The sequence below is a fragment of the Oryx dammah genome, unplaced genomic scaffold (genome assembly GCF_014754425.2).
Source record: "Oryx dammah isolate SB20612 unplaced genomic scaffold, SCBI_Odam_1.1 HiC_scaffold_5, whole genome shotgun sequence".
NCBI classification, from domain to species: Eukaryota; Metazoa; Chordata; class Mammalia; order Artiodactyla; family Bovidae; genus Oryx; species Oryx dammah.
This window is the reverse complement of record NW_024070189.1, coordinates 98,479,603-98,501,998: the sequence shown is the minus strand read 5'-3', so window position 1 is coordinate 98,501,998 and position 22,396 is coordinate 98,479,603. Positions and strand designations below refer to the sequence as shown.

At 38.3% G+C, this 22,396-nt stretch overlaps 1 long non-coding RNA gene and 2 pseudogenes across 1 annotated transcript; 2 read left to right on the top strand and 1 right to left on the bottom strand.

Annotated features, from left to right (window-relative positions):
• Positions 1-1,031: 1,031 nt before the first annotated feature.
• LOC120864119 lies at positions 1,032-21,743 on the bottom strand. The gene is made up of 4 exons (XR_005721135.1): positions 21,642-21,743; positions 15,177-15,180; positions 13,548-13,558; positions 1,032-1,041 (listed from the first exon to the last, which is right to left on the bottom strand). It is a non-coding gene; the product is annotated as an uncharacterized LOC120864119 (long non-coding RNA).
• LOC120864116 lies at positions 8,199-9,315 on the top strand (annotated as a pseudogene).
• LOC120864118 lies at positions 19,742-20,786 on the top strand (annotated as a pseudogene).
• Positions 21,744-22,396: the final 653 nt, after the last annotated feature.

Below are 22,396 nucleotides of genomic sequence, written 5' to 3'. Positions count from 1 at the left end.
GGAGGATTCCCCTGGAGAATCTTCCCTTGGAAAATTCACTTTGGTATTCTTGCCTGGGAAATCCCATGGATAGAGGAGGCTGGTGGCTTCAGTCCATTGGGTCACAAAGAGTCAGACATGACTGAGCATGCACTGAGAACACACAGATCAATGGAGTAGTTATTGCCCTGTAGCCACAGTTCTTGAGATACACATTTCACAGAAGCTCCACTCACCATGCATATTCACTTGATAAAGAAATTGCATTTAATATATAAACAGGCATATGTTAAAAGGATTAACTTTTCAATTAGTTCACTAGCTGAGAGACTGAACATAGTTTTAGATTTATTAGCCATTTACTCTCTCTACTGCTAATTGTCTAGGTAAGCTTTTTATTTTATATACTGGTGTTTGAGTGATTTTATTCCCTTTTTTTTGGCTGTATTATTTCCTTTATAAATCATTTCATCATCAACTCAGGAAATGCCAAGAATGGCACTCCAACATGTGGAAGAAGGAGAGAATTAGACATATTATTAATACTTTGAAAAGTCTTACTGCTGAAAATAGAGGTACATGTGGTGTTTCTCTCCGCACCCTTCCCCTTCCCCACATAGGTGTATTATGTGTCTTTTTGTGACACCATTTCACCCAAAACTGGTCTAAGCTGCAACCAGTCCCCTTACTACAGATTCCCTATTCCTCTCTCCTTTTATTCTTGTTTTGTTTTTTTTTATTGCATTCTTTCAAACAAAAAGTTATTATTTTTAAAAGAAGTTTACTATTTACCATTTAAATATTATATACAGGTATATATACATATATATGCTTGCTATATATATAGTTTCTATATATAATTGCTCAAATATACCCCATCATAAAGCATATATATGAATATATATATGCTTTCCAGGTGGTTCAGTGTGTAAAGAATCCAGCTGCAATGCAGAAGATGCAGGCAGACACGAGTTTGATTCCCAGGTCAGGACAATCCCCTGGAGCTGGGCATGGCAACTCACTCCAATATTCTTGCCTGGGAAATCTCATGGTGAGAGGAGCCTGGTGGGCTACAATCCGTGGGGTTGCAAACAGTCAGATATGACTGAAGTGACTGAGCATGCAGGCACGCTCGCACACACATGTATGTATGTATGATGTATTTGTTGGGTTGTGTGAGAGTTTATAAATTGTGAGTTGTTCAGTCTATCAGTTGGTCATATTTTGCCCTCCTGCCCATTGCTTTTTAAACATAGTAGTCATCCTTTGCTGGCATCTTGTGGAACACATGTGTTTGTATTCAGCTTAAGATTGCTTACATCTTTCTTTTTTTTACTTTACAATACTGTATGGGCTTTCTTAAAAGCATGTTTGAATCCATTTTTGTTTATATATTTGGAATTTGTAGTGTTAGATACTGCTTCCTTCACTGTTCTTTAAAAATTGTATTTCCAATCCTTTTCATAAGATTACACCCATTTCATTTATATTTAAACTTATGTTAACATGAGTGTTGTTATTTTGTATATTTTCTTCCAGATTCATCTTACTCTTTTACTAATATTCAACATTGTTTAGTAAAATTGTTTTGAATCAGCTGTATTTAATCTGCTTTTATTTCCTCTGATATTCTTTGTGTTTTATAAAATTCATTTCTACATAAATGCACACCTTTATAGATATAGATGATATCAGTTCAGTTCAGTTCAGTTCAGTAGCTCAGTCGTGTCTGACTCTTTGTGACCCCATGCACTGCAGCATGCCACGCTTCCCTGTCCGTCACCAACTCCTGGAGTTTACTCAAACTCATGTCCATTGAGTCAGTGATGCCATCCAAACATCTCATCTTCTGTCCAACCTTCTCCTCGCGCCTTCAATCTTTCCCAGCATGAGGGTCTTTTCAAATGGGTCATCTCTTTGCATCAGGTGGCCAAAGTATTGGAGTTTCAGCGTCAACATCAGTCCTTCCAATGAACACTCAGAACTGATTTCCTTGAGGACTGACTGGTTGGATCTCCTTGCAGTCCAAGGGACTCTCAAGAGTCTTCTCCAACAACACAGTTCTAAAGCATCAATTTTCGGTGCTCAGCTTTCTTTATAGTCCAACTCTCACATCCACACATGGCCACTTTGACCAGAGAGATCTTGGTTGGCAAAGTAATGTCTCTGCTTTTTAATATGTTGTCTAGGTTGGTCATAGCTTTTCTTCCAAGGAGTAAGCATCTTTTAATTTCATGGTTGAAGTCACCATCTCCTGTGATTTTGGAGCCCCCCAAAATAAATTCTGTCACTGTTTCCATTGTTTCTCCATCTATTTGGGATGCAGTGATGGGACTGGATGCCATGATCTTAGTTATAAGCCACATTTTTCACTCTGGACAGAGCTTCATGACATTGCACAGGAGAAAGTGATCAAGACTATCCCCATGGAAAAAAAAATGCAAAAAAGCAAAATGGTTGTCTGAGGAGGCCTTACAAATAGATGTAAAAAGAAAAGAAGTGAAAAGCAATGGAGAAAAGGAAAGATATTCCCATTTGAATGCGGAGTTCCAAAGAATAGCAAGGAGAGATAAGAAAGCCTTCCTTAGTGATCAATGCAAAGAAATAGAAAACAACAGAATGGGAAAGACTAGAGATCTCTTCAAGAAAATTAGGGAATATTTCATGCAAAGAAGGGCTCGATAAAGGACAGAAATGGTATGGACCTAAAAGAGCAGAAGATATTAAGAAGAGGTGGCAAGAATACACAGAAGAACTGTACAAAAAAGATCTTCACTACCAAGATAATCACGATGGTGTGATCACTCACCTAGAGCCAGACACCCTGGAATGTGAAGTCAAGTGGGCCTTAGAAAGCATCACTATGAACAAAGCTAGTGGAGGTGATGGAATTCCAGTAGAGCTATTTCAAATCCTGGAAGATGATGCTGTGAAAGTGTTGCACTCAATATGCCAGCTAATTTGGAAAACTCAACAGTGGCCACAGGACTGGAAAAGGTCAGTTTTCATTCCAAACCCAAAGAAAGGCAATGCAAAAGAATGCTCAAACTACCGCACAAGTGCACGCATCTCACATGCTAGTGAAATAATGCTCAAATTCTCCAAGCCAGGCTTCAGCAATACGAGAACCATGAACTTCCAGATGTTCAAGCTGGTTTTAGAAAAGGCAGAAGAACCAGAGATCAAATTGCCAACATCTGCTGGATCATCAAAAAACAAGAGAGTTCCAGAAAAAAACATCTATTTCTGCCTTATCGACTATGCCAAAGCCTTTGACTGTGTGGATCACAATAAACTGTGGAAAATTCTGAAAGAGATGGGAATACCAGACTACCTGACCTGCTTCTTGAGAAATCTGTATACAGGTCAGGAAGCAACAGTTAGAATTGGATGTATAACAACAGACTGGTTCCAAATAATAAAAGGAGTACCTCAAGGCTGTATATTGTCACCCTGCTTATTTAACTTCCATGCAGAGTACATCATGAGAAACGCTGAGCTGGAAGAAGCACAAGCTGGAATCAAGATTGCCAGGAGAAATATCAATAACCTCAGATATGCAGATGACACCACCGTTATGGCAGAAAGTGAAAAAGAACTAAAAAGCCTCTTGATGAAAGTGAAAGAGGAGAGTGAAAAAAGTTGGCTTAAAGTTCAACATCCACAAAACGAAGATCATGGCATCTGGTCCCATCACTTCATGGGAAATAGATGGGGAAACAGTAGAAACAGTGTCAGACTTTATTTTTCTGGGCTCCCAAATCACTGCAGATGGTGACTGCAGCCACGAAATTAAAAGACACTTACTCCTTGGAAGAAAAGTTATGACCAACCTAGATAGCATATTAAAAAGTAGAGATATTACTTTGCCAACAAAGTTCCGTCTAGTCAAGGCTATGGTTTTTCCTGTGGTCATGTATGGATGTGAGAGTGGACTGTGAAGAAAGCTGAGTGCCAAAGAATTGATGCTTTTGAACTGTGGTGTTGGAGAAGACTCTTGAGAGTCCCCTGGAGTGCAAGGAGATCCAACCAGTCCATTCTAAAGGAGATCAGTCCTGGGTGTTCTTTGGAAGGACTGATGCTGAGGCTGAAACTCCAGTACTTTGGCCACCTCATGCGAAGAGTTGACTCATTGGTAAAGACACTGATGCTGGGAGAGATTGGGGGCAGGAGGAGAAGGGGAAGACAGAGAATGAGATGGCTGGATGGTATCACCGACTCGATGGACATGAGTTTGGGTGAACTCTGGGAGTTGGTGATAGACAGGGAGGCATAGAGTGATACGATTCATGGGGTTGCGAAGTCAGACATGACTGAGCAACTGAAATGAACTGTTTCACTCTCCTCTTTAACTTTCATCAAAAGGCTCTTTAGTTCTTCTTTGCTTTCTGCCATAAGAGTGGTGTCATCTGCATATCTGAGGTTATTGATATTTCTCCCAGCAGTCTTAATTCCAGCTTGTGCTTTATCCAAACAAGCATTTCTCATGACGTACTCTGCATACAAGTTAAATAAGCAGGGTGACAATACATAGTGTCGATGTACTCCTTGGAACTAGTCTGTTGTTCCATGTCCAGTTCTAATTTTTGCTTCCTGACCTGCATATAGGTTTCTCAAGAGGCAGATCAGGTGGTCTGCTATTCCCATCTCTTGAAGAATTTTCCACAGTTTATTGTGATCCACACAGTCAAAGGCTTTGTTGTAGTCAATAAAGCAGAAGTAGATGTTTTTCTGGAACTCTCTTGCTTTTTTGATGATCCATCAGATGTTGGCAATTTTATCTCTGTCTCCTCTGCTTTTCTAAATCTAGTTTGAACATCTAGAAGTTCATGTTCATGTACTATTGAAGCCTGGCTTGGAGAATTTTGAGCATTCCTTTGTTAGTGTGTGAGATGAGTGCAATTGTGCAGTAGTTTGAGCGTTTTTTTGCATTGCCTTTCTTTGGGATTGGAATTAAAACTGACTTTTTCAGTCCTGTGGCCACTGCTGAGTTTTCCAAATTAGCTGGCAAATTGAGTGCAGCACTTTCACAGCATCATCCTTTAGGATGTGCAATAGCTTAATTGGAATTCCATTGAGTTTGGAAGGTTTGTTCGTGGTGATGCTTCCTAAGGCCCACTTGACTTCACATTCCTGGATGACTGGCTCTAGGTGAGTGATCACACCATTATGGTTATCTGAGTCATGAAGATCTTTTTTGTACAATTCTTCTGTGTATTCTTGCTACCTCTTAATATTTTCTGCTTCTGTTAGGTTCATACCATTTCTGTCCTTTATTGTGCCCATCTTTGCATGAAAAGTTTCCTTGGCATATCTAATTTTCTTGAAGAGATTCCTAGTCTTTCCCATTCTGTTCTTTTCCTCTATTTCTTTGCATTGATCACTGAGGAAGGCTTTCTTATCTCTCCTGGCTATTCTTTGGAACTCTGCATTCAAATGGTTATATCTTTCCTTTTCTCCTTTGCCTTTTACTTCTCTTCTTTTCCTAGCTGTTTGTAAGGCCACCTCAGACAATCATTTTGCCTTTTGTCATTTCTTTTTCTTGGGGATGGTCTTGATCACTGCCTCTTGTATAATGTCAAGAACCTTCATCCGTAGTTCTTTAGGCACTCTATCAAATCTAATCCCTTGAATCTATTTGTCACTTCCACTCTATAATCGTAAGAGGCTTAAGTCATACATGAATGGTTAGTGGTTTTTTTCCCCACTTTCTTCCATATAAATTTGAATTTGGAAATAGGGAGTCCATGATCTGAGCCACAGTCAGGTCCCAGTCTTGTTTTTGCTGCCTGTATAGAGCTTCTCCATCTTTGGCTGCAAAGGATATAATCAATCTGATTTCAGTTTGACCATCCGGTGATGTCCATGTGTAGAGTCTTCTCTTGTGTAGTTGGAAGAGGGTGTTTGGTATGACCAGTGCATTCTCTTGGCAAAACTCTAATAGCTTCATTCTGTACTCCAAGACCAAATTTGCCTGTTACTCTGGGTATTTTTTGACTTCCTACTTTTGCATTCCAGTCCCCTATAGTGTTTTAAAAGGACATCTTTTGGGGGTGTTAGCTCTAGAAGGTCTTGTAGGTCTTAATAGAACTGTTCAACTTCAGCTTTTACAGCATTACTGATTGGGGCATAAACTTGGATTACTGTGATCTTGAATGGTTTGGCTTGGAAACGAGCAGAGATCATTCTATCGTTTTTGAGATTGCACCCAAGTACTACATTTTGGACACTTTTGTTGACTATGATGGCTACTCCATTTCTTCTTAAGGAATTCTTTCCTATAGTAGTATATATAATGGTCCTCTAAGTTAAATTCACCCATTCCATATGCAGCCTAAAAAAGAAGATGGAGTCTTTCTTTTATTAGGAGGAAAATTGGTTTACAATGCTGTGTTGGTTTCTGCCAGATGACATCACAAATAAACCATAATTCTATAAGATAAGCTTCCCTGATAGCAGTTGGTAAAGAATCTGCCTGCAATGCAGGAGACTCAGTTCAATTCCTGGGTTCGGAAGATCCACTGGAGAAGGGATAGACTACCCACTCCAGTATTCTTGGGCTTCCCTTGTGGCTCAGCCGGTAAAGAATCTGCCTGCAATGCGGGAGACCTGGGTTGGATCCTGGGTTGGAAAGATCTTCTGGAGAAGGGAAAGGCTACCCACTCCAGTATTCTGGTATGGAGAGTTCCATGGACTACAGTCCATGGGGTCGCAAAGGGCCAGACACAACTGAGCAACTTTCACTTTTCACTTTTACATACATATGTGTGTGTGTGTGTGTTGTATGTGTGTGTATATGTATCACCTCCCTCTTGAACCACCCTCTCCTACCCCTATCCCACCCCCACAGAAAGCCAGGCTGAACACAAAATTGTCATATTTAAATAGAGCCCTGTTTTATGTGTCCAGGGTATTTAGGTACTATTGAAGCTGAAGCTCCAATCCTTTGGCTGTCTGATGCAAAGAGCTGACTCTGCAAAAACAGTACTGGACTTTATGTACTATTACTTAGGGAAGAAAGATAATCTAATGTTGACAGCTTGGCTTGTGACATTGTTTTCCTAATTATGTGCCTGAGATTGAGAATAGCCTGGTCACTGCAAGGAGACCTCTTGGTACCTCCAAATTTTCTAATACTATATCTCATCACTTTACCTCATGGACTTTCCCATGGATACAAAAGCTTCCTTTCAAACTTGATTTTCTGAAACAAATGCCTTTTCAGGTCCTTTCATCTTGGGGTTATCTCTGTCCACTATGCACATTTCCTTCAGATAACCTCAAATCTCCAGCCCTCACTTCCATGAGGTCTCTGTTCAGATATTTGGCAGACTATCTGAACGCTCCATAAAACATTGTTGTTGGTGGTGTTGTTCACTCAGACATGTCCAACTCTTTGCAACCCTATGGACTGCAGCACACCAGGCTTCCCTGTACTTCACCATTTCCTGAAGTTTGCTCGAGCTCATGTCCATTGAGTCGGGTGATGCCATCCAACCATCTCATCCTCTGTGGCCCTCTCCTCCTCCTGCCCGCAATCTTTCCCAGCATAAGGGCTTTTTGCAGAGTCAGCTCTTTGCATCAGATAGCCAAAGGATTGGAGCTTCAGCTTCAGCATCAGTTCTTCCAAGAATACTCAGAGATGACTTCTTTTAGGATTGACTGATTTGATCTTGCAATCCAAAGGACTCTCAAGAGTCTTCTCCAACACCACAGTTCAAAAACATCAGGTCTGTGGCCTTCAGCCTTCTTTATAGTCAAACTCTCACATCTGTACATGACTACTGGAGAAACCACAGTTTTGACTATAAGGAAACTTTGTCAGCATAGTGATGTCTCTGCTTTTTAATATGTTATCTAAGTTTGTCATAGCTTTTCTTCCAAGGAGCAAGCATCCCTTAATTCCATGGTGCAGTCACCATCCACAGTGATTTTGGAGCCCAAGAAAATAAAGCATAATACCCCCATTAACTTTCTTCTTCATACTAGATCTCTTTCTTCATAGCAACTATCTCAGTATAGTATGCTCTTTATCTAGAAGCAGGTCAGTCCTCAATTTATATTCCCCAAAACATGGCAGAATTTCTCATCTAAACTCCCCAATACATGACCATTTGTGGAGAAGGCTGGATATGGGCCAGAAGTTGGTACTCAGAGATGCACAGGGGATCTCTTGAAGGAGAAATTTTCATATAAAAATTATGGATTTTAATTTTTGAATGCAAAATTGTAGAATTTCAACGTTGTTACAATGTCAATTTCAGATAAAACTAGTCATGTCATTCGTTTTTTGTTTGTTTGTTTGTTTGTTTGTTTCCAGGCAGTCACCTCTACTACATGGAATTGGGGAATGATACAGAAATTTCAGAGTTTCTTCTTCTGGGATTCTCACAGGAACCAGAACTGCAGCCCCTCATATTTGGACTTTTCCTCTCCATGTACCTGATCACCGTGTTTGGAAACCTGCTCATCATCCTGGCAGTCAGCTCAGATGCCCACCTACACACCCCAATGTACTTCTTTCTCAGCAATCTGTCCTTTGTAGACATTTGTTTCACCTCTACCACTATCCCAAAGATGTTGTGGGATGTCCAGACCCAGAGCAAAGTTATAACCTATGAAGCCTGCATCACACAAATTTATTTTTTCCTACTGTCTGCAGTATTGGACATCTTCCTCCTCGCAGTGATGGCCTATGACCGCTTTGTGGCCATCTGTCACCCCCTGCACTACATGGTCATTATGAACCTTAGGCTCTGCTTTCTGCTGGTTCTGGTGTCCTGGACCATCAGTGTCCTGAATTCCTTGTTACAAAGTTTAATTTTGTTACAGCTTTCTTTTTGCACTGTTGTGGAAATCCCTAATTTTTTTTGTGACCTCAGTCAGATAACCCAACTTGCCTGTTCTGACACCTTTCTTAATAATATGGTAATGTATCTTACAGTTGTGCTTCTGGGTGGTGGTCCCCTGACTGGTATCCTTTATTCTTACTCAAAGATAGTTTCCTGTATATGCAGAATCTCATCAGTTCAGGGGAAGTATAAAGCATTTTCCACCTGTGCATCTCACCTCTCAGTCGTCTCCTTATTCTTTTGTACGAGCCTAGGAGTGTACCTTAGCTCTACTGCTACGCACAGCTCACACTCAAGTGCAACAGCCTCAGTGATGTACACTGTGATCACACCCATGCTGAACCCCTTTATCTACAGTCTGAGAAACAAAGACATAAAGGGGGCTCTGAAAAGATTCTTTGTGATGGCAAGTCTAAAAAGGTTACTTATTCTGGATTTGGAGAAGTGCCCAAGACTTCAGATGTCAAAGTCTCAGAGTCAGTAGTTGTGATTTTTTTAATCAGACTTTGGAAGTACAAGTTGCCCTGTTCTTTATTTCCTAGAATTCTCATTTTTTTTTCAACTACTCTACTCAATTTAATTACTCACTTAATCACTCTTCTCTGTCAGATATCTAACTATTTTTCTTTCCTTCTGCTCTTTATTCCTATTTTTCCTACTTCATCCCCAAGCTTTGATATCAAAAAGTTGGAAATTCTCATTTATCTCATGAAATCGCTTGGGTTTATTAAGAACAATTTCTTTTAAAATGACAAATACCTTCCCAGGTGATGCCTCTTAGTTTTGCTAGAATAGTCATGAGTTACCACTTCATCAGAAGAAAACTAAACTACAGAGCTCATTGTTATAACATTGTGGGAGAGGAAAAACCAGAGACTACAGTTTTTCACTTCTGGGTCCATCATTCCTTTTTATGGCCTGAACTGGTGTTCCTGAGAATGTAGACCTTAACATAACAGTCTATTTTATAAAAGGTCTTTGGGTTTTATTCTCCTGGATAGGATTCTACTCTCTTATCAGACTCTACCTACACATTCCCTACCATAGTCATTAGCAAAGCTGATTATCAAATACAGATCTGCCAATGTAGTCTACACAGAAACAGAAACTGAAATAAATCAATTGACTTAATATGATCTTCAGCCATATTATAACTTTGAGTCATATGACTTAATATAAATCAGAGATGGCATTGTATATAATTAAACACATTTTAAATGATACTTTGTATTATTACACATGCCATTTATTTTTAAGCTATATGTATATTCATTAAAGTATAGAATATCAGTGTAAATGTATAAGGTGATTGATGAACTTGTTTTTATTTTTTCTTTTTTTTTTTAAATTTATTTATTTATTTTTAATTTTTACTTTACAATTCTGTATTGGTTTTGGCATAGATTGACATGAATCCACCACAGGTCTTATTGAATTATTTCACTCATCCTACTTAAAAATTTCAGGTGATGTCTACAGCTATCACTTTTTCCATTGTTCTAAATAAAACTTGGCATCCATTCTAAATGTTGTCAGAAACAAAACAAGCAGTGAATGGGCAGTATCATCCACTATTTATCTCACATACACAAAGCAATTCTTTCAACTATCACGATCAAAACTGAATCATAAGAATGTGCTTTCCTGTATAGACATAAGACCTAGGGTCAGCCTGTTTTGTACACAAAAATGCATGTTTTTGCAAGTTCTCCTGGCTATCAGGAAAGGAACATCAATGAAATCACTTTATAGAGTTGTATGGGGAAAAAAATTTGAATCAGAGTAATCAGAAATGCAGTTTGCAAATGTTAGAACACAGTGAAATATAACAAGCAATATATTATTATCTTTGCCCTTAATACCATTCCACTGATGATTATATTTTTTAGCAGGCTGAGTAACCATCCATCATAAAATAAAATATTAAAACATAATGTATTTATTATCAAATGAGATGGTATGGTTTGAAGTTGTTCCAAGTTATACTTTCTTGTGAGTCTGGAATTAGCTGACAGTCTCTGTAATTAGCTTTCAGTCTCTATACAGTTGGAGAAGGAAATGGCAACCCACTCCAGTATTCTTGCCTAGAGAATCCCAGGGACAGAGGAGCCTGGTGGGCTGCCGTCAATGGGGTCGCACAGAGTCGGACACGACTGAAGGAACTTAGTAGCAGCAGCAACAACAGCTCTATACAGTACTTCTAAGGCTCACCTTTGATCCTGTGCCTGGGTATAGTGGTCGTCTCTCTAAAACCAAACTATGGACAGGTCATCCATATCTATATCTAGGTTAACATAGTTTACAGAAAAAAAAATGAGTTTGTCATAAGTAAGTTGTCTTACATGAGATTGAGGGCCAAAGAATTGATGCTTTTGAACTGCGGTTCTGGAGAAGACTCTCGAGAGTCCCTTGGACTGCAAGGAGATCAAACCAATCAATCCTAAAGAAAATCAACCCTGAATATTCATGGGAGGACTGATGCTGAAGGTCCAATACTTTGGTCACCTGATGTGGAGAGCTGACTCATTGGAAAAGCCCCTGATGCTGGGAAAGATTGAGGGCAGGAGGAGAAGAGGTCAATAGAGGATGAGGTGGTTAGATGGCATCACTGACTCAGTGATGGGAGTCCGACTCTTTGTGACACCCACAGACTGCTAGGCTCCTCTGTCCATGGGATTCTCCAGGCAAGAATACTGAAGTGTGTTGCCATGCCCTCCTCCAGGGGATCTTCCTGACCCAGGGATCAAACCTGGTGTCTCCTGCATTGACAGTGGGTTCTTTACCACTAGCGACATGTGGGAGTGAAAGTGAAAGTTGCTCAGTGTGTCCGACTCTTTGAGACCCCATGGACCGTAGCCAGCCAGGCTCCCCTATCCATGGGAATTCTGCAGGTCAGAATACTTGGCTGTGTAGCCATTCCCCTCTCCAGGGGATCTTCCCAACCAGGGAATGAATCCAGGTCTCCTTCATTGCAGGCAGATTCTTTACCTTTTTAACCACCAAGGAAACAAGTGCCACCTGGGAATCCCATTAAACAGGGTAAGGAAAGAAACTTTCATATGACTCCCATCTCCTCTACCCCAAGTCTGAACATCCCAGTGAGAAGAGAGACATCTCAAAGTGGGGAAAGATGAGTGAAGTGAACATCTGTACTTATAATTTGGAGTAACAAGAAGAATATGTGCCCAATGAACAGATATAGGGAGAAAAATTCTTCATAGTTGCAAAATCAGGGCTTAATGGGACACCATTGTTTCTTTTGGGTGTTCAAAGCCTGACTAAGAGACTGGTATTTCACTCCTTCTGCCATCTTGCCAGGGGAAAGATTTCAATCTCTACCATCTACCCTCCAGGGGAAATTTGTAATTCCTCCTGGAGACTGTCCTCTCAGAGATCACAATCCTTGAGTCTGAAAGCCCTGTAGACATTGTAGGAGTGAATCAGAAAGAAGGAAATCCAAGAATGTTTACCTGAGCCAATCCTCCCTAAACTATGGCCTCCAATTCATTGTGATTGGTTGCTTGTTTGCCTCATTCATTAATTAATTTATTTATGATGCCTAAGAAAGAATTGAATACTGTACTCAGCAAAGCAAGGTCAACGTTGAAAATTAAATTGAAGTGCGTGTTAAGTCGCTTCAGTCGTGTCTGACTCTTTTGACCCTGCAGAATGTAGCCCGCCAGACTCCTCTGTCTAAAAGGATGCTGGAGTGGGTTGCCATGCCCTCCCCAGGGGATCTTCCCGACCCAAGTATCGAACCTGCATCTCTTACAACTCCTGCATTAGCAGGAGGGTTTCTTACCACTAGCGCCACCTTGGAAGCCCAATTAGAAGGTAGAATGGGAGATGTAAAGTGCTTTTGGTAAAAGTGGAAAATAAGTCCAAGGATCTTCCTAATTAACTGGAGTAGAGAAATATCCTTATTAGCAGAGGAGGGAATACGCAGTGAAGTGATGGCATTCTTTTTTATTTTAAAAGATGGTGCATACTTGACTGTATATTAATGAGAAACACAGACCAAAGAATTCTTGAAAGTATTCTCTTGCAATAGCATTTCATTAGATATATTTCTCATGGTATCCTCTCAGTGTGGGTATTCACATGAAAGAAAATTATATAATATATCAAAGCAGACACGGTAATGAAGTTTACTTTCAAATTATTTCATTATCTGTGAAGGTGAATATATTTGTGAGTTTGTTAGATATGTACTTTCTCCATCATAAATTGTCTATGGGAGTCCTTTCCTTTTGTATAGTGATGTCATAGTATTTCTCCTGCCATTTTTCTTCGCATTCATTAAAAAACAAAAAGGGGGCTTTTTTGTTTTGTTTTGTTTTGTTTTTTAACCAACTAGCTGTTTTACATTTGGTTCATTTATGTATGTATAGATTTTTTGTTGAAGAGGGGAATACTAATTTTCTAGAGTTATTGGGAAACATCCCCTCACAAGTCAATGTTTTGAAACTCCATCAGTTCAGTTCAGTTCAGTCACTCAGTCGTGTCTGACTCTATGTGACCTCATGAATAGCAGCACGCCAGGCCTCCCTGTCCATCACCAACTCCCGGAGTTCACTCAGATTCACGTCCATCGAGTCAGTGATGCCATCCAGCCATCTCATCCTCAGTCGTCCCCTTCTCCTCCTGCCCCCAATCCCTCCCAGCATCAGAGTCTTTTCCAATGAATCAGCTCTTCACATGAGGTGGCCAAAGTACTGGAGTTTCAGCTTTAGCATCATTCCTTCCGAAGAAATCCCAGGGCTGATGAAACTCCATAGGACCTAGTAAACACAGGTTATCGTTCTCAGATTTGGAGAAAATGTTAGATCAAGGCTGAGATTAGGTGTAATGAGGTGAGACTTCTGAAAGGCAAGAGAGTTCATGGAGAACTAAGAATAGACTGGATTCACCTGATTTCTACTAATCTAGCCTCTTGGGAACAGAGACTCAATAGGAATAATTTTCTCTGTGTTCAGATCAGCGTCCCACAGGGAAATTATGAACTCAGAAGTTGGGGCAACAATGGAAACAGTGCCTAAGGAGCAGCCTAGGGAGCTGTAACTATCTCCTCTGCTGGAATTCCTTAGTGTGTGCATTTCTGGTGCTGGAGAGGACTTGATTGTTGCTTTTGGTGTCTTATCATAGCTCAGGAACCAATGCTTTGCTCCTTCCTGTTAGCTTGTCTGGAAACAGAGCTTCTATCTCCATTGCTGATCATCCAGACAGCAATTCAGACATCCATACAGAGATTTTTCTTAGAGACATTATCCAGGTATATCTGAGCACTCAATAAGTAGGTGAGGAAAAAAGGTTCAGAGAGAAATGAACCTGAAAATTTTACCTCAGCTCACATAAGAGCCAGACCACTCTAGCCTTGAGACAAGAGATTGCCATGTGTCTATGCTAGAGATACTAATTAACCTATAATTAATTCAATTAATGTGGTAAAAAGAGAAGTGTCTTCTAGACTTAGAAATACAAGGAGTACTGTTGCAGCTAACTCATGAAATAGGAAGTTCAGCTTAATAAGAATGAAGAAGGAATTCGAGGCATAGTGTAGTTCCAGTAAAATTAGAACATGGTTGAGGATATCTACAGTTAAGGGGAGTTGTATTATAGAATATTAGGTTCAGAGTCTTGTGCAGTGAACTAAAGGCATTTTTTAAACTCTTAAGATGGGATATATTTGAGCATTTGTTTACTAGAAAGACTGATTTTTTGATTAGATAGTTTATTTTTATGATATTGAGCCACACAAACTGTTACTAAATTTTGGAGACTAATCATTTGTTGATTGCATATTTTGTAAATATTTTCATGTTTTGTACCTTTTATTTTCATGTTTGTCCATGTATCATATTTATGTTTGAGTATGTTTGTGTGTTGATTAGAAACAGACTAAGGGAGGTGAATATTTGTTTGCATAGATGTCCCTCATGTTGGATATCCATATGGATAACAAGTTGTACCTTATATGAAAAAGAGTTATGCTAACAAGCTCTACTTTACAACTATTTCATTACTGAGAGGTGGGGAAGCAACAGTGACACTTGAAACATAGGGGGAGAAATCAACTTAATCTCATTGGCAGTGATAACCATTCATTTGTTAACAAGAAGGAACTATTCTATTTGCTCATTGAATAAATCTGTCGAGCACCTCCAGACAGTGTATGCTACTCTCTTACTATGTAAAAGAGAACGTTAGCATTTATAATGATTCCATTGGCCAGCCATGACAAAAAACTAATATGGGGTACATACAAGATTCAAAACTCAGTTTTCAAGTGCCCAGAGTCTTTTCATAAGGTATTATTTTAGAAAATATTTCAAAAGTCTGCTATACACATCTGTGTCTTTTTAGCTGTCCTGCATACAGGGTCATCATTGCCATCTTTCTAAATTCCATATATATGTGTTAGTATACTGTATTGGTGGTTTTCTTTCTGGCTTACTTCACTCAGTATAATCGGCTCCAGTTTCATTTGGACTCAGTGGGAGAGGGAGAGGATGAGATGATTTGGGAGAATGGCATTGAAACATGTATAATATCATGTAAGAATCGAATTGCCAGTCTATGTCTGATGCAGGATATGGCACGCTTGGGGCTGGTACACGGGGATGACCCAGAGAGATGTTGTGGGGAGGGAGGTGGGAGGGAGGTTCATCTTTGGGAACGCATGTACACCCATGGTGGATTCATGTCAATGTATGGCAAAACCAATACAGAATTGTAAAGTAAAATAAAAAATAAATTAAAAAAAATAAAAAATATTTCACCATTTCAATTTTTTAAATGTACAATGGTTATTGTACCTTGTATATTTTCTATTTTAAATTGAGAATTTATTTCCTATGATCATTAATGGAATCAGTAAAGGGTCAGTAATCAGTAAAATGTTGTAACGTTGTAAAATGTTGTTTGTTTCTCTGGAGACTACATTGTGTGTATGTTCTTCCTGATTTATTAGGTATTCTGGGCATTGATGAGATATAACTGGGGTTCAAATATTGCCAGAACCAATAAAAAAGTTTTTTCTCATCACAATTTCTTAGGAACAATGTGAGTATTCTAGATCTTTTCACCCACTGATGTGTAGGTCTCTCTTCTGTTTTTAAATTCACTTTCATGTTTTCTTAAATACAGGAGACAAAATGGTCATATAAATATGGATCTCCATGTTTACATATCCATGGGAGGCTTACCAACTGGAATTTGGGTATTATTTCTACATTCTTTTATTTACTGAGGTAACATTGGTTTAAAACTTTGCATAAGTTTCATGTGAATATTATATTTTGACTTCTACTACAGTGTACTCACCACCAAAAGTTCAATTTCCATCCTTCACTACACAGTTGTCACTATTTACCCATTTTGTCTGCCCCCAATGCTCCCTGTGACAACTACTGTGTTCTCTGTATCTAAGTGTTTGTTAGAGTTATTTCCTTCCATCATACCTCCTAGTTTAGATGAACATATGTCAAAAATGGTAAGACTTATTTTGACTTACTAGTATTCCATGGCAGACACCTACCACATCTTCTTTATCCATTCATCTATAAATGGCTGCTTCTATATTTTAGTTGTTGTCAATAATACTGCAATGAACATTGGTGTGCATACCTCTTTTCAAATTAGTGGGACTTTTGGGGGATGTGAGTAAAATATTCAGAAGTGGAACTTTTGGATGATATGTCAGTTTTATTTTTAAATTTTGAGGAACTTCCACACTGTTTTTCAATAGTGGCACCACCAATTTATATTCCTACCAACAGTGCATAAGGGTTACCTATGGTCTTCATCCTCTTTAGCACATTATTTCTAGACTTTTTGGTAATAATCATCCTAATGGGCCAGAGGTGATATCTCATTTTGGTTTTGCTTTGCATTTCACTAATAATTAGTGAGGTTGGACATCTTTTCCTGTGCCTTCTGGTCATTTGTATGTCTTCTTTGGAGAAAAAGTCTATTCAGCTCTTCTGCCCACTTTTGAATTAGGTTGTTTGTAGTTTGATTGCTGACTTATATGAGTTCTTTATAAATATTAGATATGAACCCCTTATCTGATACATTATTGGTGAAGATTTTCTCCCATTTAGTAGGTTGTTTTTTTCATTTTATTAATGGTTTGCCTTGCTGAGCAGATCTTTAATTAATGTAATCCCATTAGACTTTTTTTTTCTGCCTTAGGAGATGTATCTAACAATATATTGCAAAAGAGTGTATTGCCTTTGTCTTCTTCTAGGAGTTTTATGATTTCTCAGGTTTTGCATTCATTAGTTTAACCCATTTTGAGTTGAAATTTTTGTTGTTGTTAGGAGTTAAATTTTTATTCTCTTGTTGCAATTGTAAGTGGGTTTGTATTTGAGGTTTTTTTCCTGCTAGTTCATCATTATTGTTTATAAACATTGTAGTTTTTTGTATTGATTTTATACCTGTAACTTCATAGTATTCATTTGTTATTTCTAATAGTATTTAGTGGGATCTTTAGAGTTTCCTACTCAAAAATTTATGTCATCTGCGATTTATGATAGATTTACTTCCTTTCCAATTCCAAAAAATAAATGTCTTTTATTTATTTTCTTGCCTCATTACACTGGTTAAGACCCCAACAATATTTTGAATAAGAATAGGAAGAGTAGGTACCTTTGTCATGTTTCTAATCTTAGAGAGATAGTATCTAGTTTTTCAACATTGATTATGATGTTAGCAATGAGTTTGTCATATATGGGTTTTATTATGTTGAGATAAATTCCCTCTATACCCACTTTATTGAGAATTTATATGGCAAAAGTTTTTATGAATCTTTTGAACTCTCTTTCAACATCCGCATCTTTTTTTGGATCTACTGAACTGATCATATGATATTTATTCCTCATTATGTTATTGCTGTTTTCCATGTTAATTTGCAGATGTTAAAACATCCTTGCATTCCAGAAACATAAACCACTTGACTACACGTTTTTATGGTGTGTGGTCCTTTTAAGAATTGTTGTATTCTTTTGTTAATATTTTGTTGAGGCTTTTTGCTCTATGTCCTTCAGATCTATTGCACTATATTTTTTTGCTCTTGTTGTTCTAGTTTGGTTTGGGAATCAGGGTAAATTTGGTCTCATGAAATTATTAAGGATGGTTTTCTCTCTTTTAATTTTTGGAAGAGTTTGGGGAGGATAGGTAGTGTTTCAAAGAATTCACCCCTGAAGCTGTCTGGTCTGGAACTTTTGATTTGGGGGAGCTTTTTGGTTACTGTTTTAATATCTGTACTTTCTTAAATTTAATTAATTTATTTATTTTACTTTACAACATTGTATTGGTTTTGCCATACATTGACTTGAATATCTGTACTAAATGATAGGTCTGTTCAAATGTTCTATCCTTTCATGATTCAGTCATGAAATGTCATATAATTCTAAGATTCTGTTCATGTTTTCTAGGTTGTCCAATTTGTTAACTTATAGCTGTTCATAATCTTTTGTATTTCTCAGGTATTCATTGCTATTTCTCTTTTTTCACTTCTGATTTTATTAATCAAAGTCTTCTTCCTCTCTATTTTTTTTCAGTGAATCTAGTAAAGGTTTGCCAATTTTATTTGTCTTTTCAAAGTACCAGCCGTTAGTATGACTGATCATTCCTAATTTTATAGTCCTTATTTCATTAATTTCTTCTCTGGTTTTTATTATTTCATTCTTTCTACTGAATTTGAGCTGTGTCTTCTTGTTTTTCTACTTCCTTTAGATATAAAGTTAGATTGTTTGTTGAGAGAATTCTTGTGTCTTGAGGTAGGTCTGTGCTCTTATAAATTTCCCTCTTATTCTTTTGTTCATCTCAGAGATTTAGATATGCCACATTTTCATTTTTACTTGTCTTCAGATATTTTTCTTAATGACTCCTTTGATTTCTCAATTGACCAATGGTTGTTCAGTAGCATGTTGTTTAGCCTGCATATTTTCTTGATTTTTTTCAGTTTTCTTCTATAGCTGATTTGTAGTTTCATACCATTGTGATCAGAAAATGACTGATGAAATTTCAGTCTTCTGAATTTATTAAGACTCTATTGTTTCCCAACATATGGGAAACAATACTCTTGAGAAAGTTCCATGTACACTTGAGAAGAATGTATATTCTGCATTTGGATGGAATGTTCTGTACAAATCTCTCATGTCCATCTGGCCTAATGAAAACATAAGGCTGTTGTTTCTTGTTGATTTTCTGTCTCAATGAGCTATGCAGTGACATAAAAGGAGTGTCAAAGTCTTCCTCTATTATTGTGCTGCTGCCAATTTCTCCATTTAGGTCTCCTAATACTTGCTTTATATATGTCAGTTCCTCTATTTTAGATGGATCTATCTTAACAACATTTAGTATAACTTTATCTTCTCCATTTTTAGGTCTTCCTGAACTCTCAGTTTAAAAAAAAACAAAGCACACTCATCCACTGTTTTTATACTTTTTTATACTATTCATAGAATCTGTCACCATGTGACATAAGATGTTTATGTGCTTATATCCTTTATCATTATTTTTTGGCTTTTCTTTCTCAGAATTTTAAACCTAGAAAATGGCTAGTATTCAGCATATATTCCTCAAATGGATAAAAATATTTCTCATTAAAACTGTGCAATGCATGATCCCTTGAGAAAATTTGAAAGCTTTCTCCACATCATAATCTAACTGGGACTAACTTAGCAATTTAAATCTGTTTTTTCCACTTAGGTCAGTATTATGCCTCTCTCTCTAACAGAATTCCTGGTCAGAGATGTCATAAAACATCCTTTAAATGTGAAGATTCATTAAAAATACAGATGAAAAGATGGATGAATAGATAGATAGATAGATAGATAGATAGATAGATAGATAGATAGGTAGATAGGTAGAGATAGATATAGATGTAATTGTAGCATTTTCAAATGAATAATGTCCATTTGGGTAAAAATGATTCATGCAATTTTTTTTTTCATTCCTAGTCATCAACACCACAACATGATACCAGGAAATGATACACAACACTCAGAATTTCTTCTTCAGGGATTATCAATGAAACCAGAGCTGCAGCCCTTCATATTCTGGCTTTTCCTCTTAGTGTACCTGATCACTGGGTTCGGAAACCTACTCATCATCCTGGCTGTCAGCTCAGACTCCCACCTCCACACCCCCATGTACTTCTTCCTCTCCAACCTGTCCTTTGTAGACATCTGTTTCACCACCACAACAATCCTAAAGATGTTAATAAATATACAGAACAAGAGAAAAGCTATATCTTATGAAGGCTGCATCAGTCAGATGTATTTTTACATGCTCTTTGCAGTGTTGGAAGATTTTCTTCTGACTGTGATGGCCTATGACCGGTATGTGGCCATCTGCCACCCCCTGCACTACACAGTCATCATGAACCCTCGACTCTGTGGACTTTTGGTTCTGCTATCTTGGGTCATTAGTACCCTGCTTTCCTTGTTAGAAACCTTACTTGTGTTACGGCTGTCTTTCTATACAGATTTGGAAATCCCTCACTTTTTCTGTGAAATCAAGCAGATTGTCCAACTTGCCTGTGATGATACGCTTCTTAATGATACCATTATGTATTTTACAGCAGTGCTGTTGGGTGGTGGTCCCCTCGCTGGTATCCTTTACTCTTACTCTAAGATAATGTTCTCCATACATGAAATCTCGTCACCTCAGGGGAAATATAAAGCAGTCTCCATCTGTGCATCTCACCTATCAGTTGTCTCCTTATATTATTGTTCAAGCCTAGGAGTGTAACTTAGCTCTGCTACTGCTCCCCACAACTCTCATTCAAGTGCAACAGCCTCTGTGATGTACACCGTTGTCACACCCATGCTGAACCCCTTCATCTACAGTCTCAGAAACAAAGACATAAAAAGAGCTCTGAAAAGACTCATTCACATGGCAGTTATAAAAAGGGAAATTGTTCTGGGTTTGAAGAAGCATCCTTGAAGAAGAGCTCAAGCTTTGGAACAAAAATTCCTATTCTTTGATTAGATTGTGGATGTTGAACTTGCTTTTTCTATTCATTTCCTGGAATTTCTGTTTCTTTAACTTTTGCACTTTAAATAAACTGTGTACTCACTTTTTGAAGCTTCTTCTCTATCTGATGAAAAGACAGTTATCCCCATGATCCACTTTCCTATTTCCACAAAGTTTTTCCTAGCCTAAGACCAGAAAGACTTTGAAATTCTGGTTAATTTCAGGATGCTACATGGATTACTTATGAAGAATTTCATCTCAGATGATATATGGACATGCATACTCAATTGTTTCAGCTGTGTCCTACCTTTGTGACCCCGTGGACCACAGCCATGGATTCTCCAGATGAATATACTGGAGTGGGTTGCCCTGCCCTCCACCAGGGTATCTTCCCAACCCAGGCATTGAACCCATGTCTCCTGCATTGCAGGCAGCTGCTTTACCACTGAGCCTCTGGGAAAGCCCCAGAAGACATATATATTATCTCAAATATTTTCAAAAAAAAAAAAAACTACAAATACTGGAAAATGGATAACAAAGTGTCAATAAGCATATATTTATCATTAATATTTTAAATGCCAATGGGCTAAATGTTTCCATTAAAGACATAGGGTGGCTGATTGAGTTAAAAAAAAAGAAAGAAAAAAGACCCTTCTATCTTCTCTATGCTATTTATAAGAAACTCACTTCAGAGCTAAAGTCACCCAAAGAATGATAGTAAAAGGATGGAAAAGATATTTCATGCATAGGGAAAGTAAAAGAAATAGGAGATATGGAGAACATTATCTTAGGGGGGAAAATAGACTTTAAAACAAAAGCTAAAACTTGGTGTTTGTGTTTGGCTGAGGAGCCAATGGGGCAAACCTACTATCTGTGGGATTATGACTGAACACCTCTAAGTCAGAATCCAGCCCAGGCCAAAGGATTTGGCAGCGCCAGAGGAGCCTCAGATAGCTGGTCCCCTGCCATCCCCACCAACGGGCCACTGCCCACAACCCTTGGGGCGTGGCATGGCATGCCCTGCCCCGCTGCCAGACCAGGGTCTAGTGCAGAAAACCCTTTGTCCTGGGACGTGGTGAGCTTCCCCTGCCTGTCATGCACTGCACATTCATGCAGAACCTGGTGCTAAACAATTCCCAGTCAACCTGCTTCTGCAGATATAGGACTCTGTCGCCGCCACAAATTAATGCTTTGAAGATCCGAAGGACCTAATCAAGACAGGTTCCTCCGTCTTAGATTTTTAAGAAAATGTGGACTCATGGTAGAATAAGGTACTAGGAGGTTATACCTCTAGATGGCACAAGAGTTCATGGAGAAGGATTAATATTAATAGTATTCACCTGATTTGTGACCTAGTCTCTTGGGAACAGAGAATCATTAAGAGGAACTTCTGTCTAGACCAGTGCACTGGGGGCAATTACATGCTTGAGGCTGGAGTAACAAGAGGGAAACGTCATCAATACAAGAATATTATATAATGTATTTATCTTTAGTTTTGGCTTTTTTGATATCATTCTTGACAATTAAGTGATGAGAATGGAATTAAGTGGGTAAAATTCGATTTGGAGGCATAAAGTGGT